Here is a 1,669-nt window from a genome sequence, read left to right as displayed (position 1 = left end):
CTGTCTTGCCCACTGCTCCCCTCAGCAGTATTTCAGTCAGTTTGGCTATTCTGCTCCCCACTCTGCCTCTGAATCCTCTCACCTCCTATATTCTGGCCTGTACCCCAGCTCTTGTATGCATAAATAAATTTTTTTTAAAAATGAGCTCCTGGCCCTCCCTGGTGGCGCAGCGGGTTAAAGCACAGCATTAAGAAGCTAAAGCCACTTCCGCATGAGTTTGATTCCCGCCTGCCCCGGAGGTGACCACATGGGGTGGCAGACCTCTCCTGACCGGCCCGCTGCTCCCCTCAGCAGTGTACTTCGTGGATCTGCCTGTTCTGTTCCCCGCTCTGTCTCTGGTGAATCCTATCACCCTCTGCATCTCTGGGCTGTACCCCAGTTCTGTATGAATAAATAAATAATTTTTTTAAAAAAATGAGCTCCTCTGGACTTCTAGAGAATATAAATAAGGCCCTGTGACCAACCGAGGGTGGGGTGGTTATGTTGGTAGGTAGACTGAGGGATATACTGGGACCCCAAAAAATGTACTCTAAATGGGTTCTGCTAGGACCTCCCTAGTGCTGCAAGGGGTTAAATCTCAGCACTATGAAGCTGCCAGCAGTCACTGCAGTTTAATTGCTAATCAGGGAGTTAACCCATACTGCAAAGGAAACCTTCTGTTTCACCCACTGCTCCCCTCAGCTGTTCTTCCCAGTCTGCCCCTGGTGAATCCACTCAACCCCTCACACTTCTAACCTAAACCCAAGTTCTTATATGCATAAAAACTTAAATCTTAAAATAAATGGGTTTTCGGCCCTTCCTGCTGGGGCAACGGGTTAGGATGCAGGAGTGCCAGCTGGCCACAGCCAATTCCACATGGCTCAGCAGACCTCTTCTGTCTCTCACCGGCTGCCCCCCTCAGCAGTGTACTTTGTCGATCTGCCTCTTCTGCACCCCACTTTGTCTCTAGTGAATCCTATGAATGCCCCTGCACCTCTGGCCTGTACCCCAGTTCTGTATGTATAAATAAATAATTTTTTTTAAAAATGGGTTTTGCTAATTCTGCCATCCACCCCATAAAGACAAAGCATACTCTTGGTGTGAAAGAACTTTTAATAGAACAGTGTACATAGAGAAGAAAGTATATAGTTTCTCAATGAAACACCCATCCTCTTACAGGTCCATTCCCAGTCAAACAGGGTTGGCATGAACTGGGGCCACTGAGACCTGAAAACTTGACACAAGTCTGAGGTACCTTTTAGTGGGAAATGGGAAAGGGACAGAAAGCCAGGCAAATCTAGAATGAAAGGAACAAATTCAGGTAACAGATGGCATTGTCAGTCTCCACTGCACTCACCCATGTCTCTTCCAAAGTCTTCTATATGTCTTGTATTTGTGTCTCCTTCCACATCCAGTCCCCCAAGTCCCTGGGGCAAGTCCAAAGCTGAGAAGCAAGTATGCCCTCCTAAACACACCTGCCCATGTGTCCCCTCTCATCCCCGTCTCCCAGCTTCTCCAGCAGGCCTTTCTAGCCTCTAGTCACTCAGCTCTGCCCTTCCTTAGGTGGAACTGGAATGATGGAACCTCCCCTTTACTACATTTATATTGTTACAGTTAGGCCCATCAGGGATGCCTCATTATACCAGGGTTCTGCCTAATACTCAGGACATTTGTGCCCCAGCATCTTTGT

This window comes from Condylura cristata, unplaced genomic scaffold (assembly GCF_000260355.1).
Source record: "Condylura cristata isolate star-nosed mole 26May11 unplaced genomic scaffold, ConCri1.0 scaffold00051, whole genome shotgun sequence".
NCBI classification, from domain to species: domain Eukaryota; kingdom Metazoa; phylum Chordata; class Mammalia; order Eulipotyphla; family Talpidae; genus Condylura; species Condylura cristata.
This window is presented reverse-complemented; position numbering follows the sequence as displayed.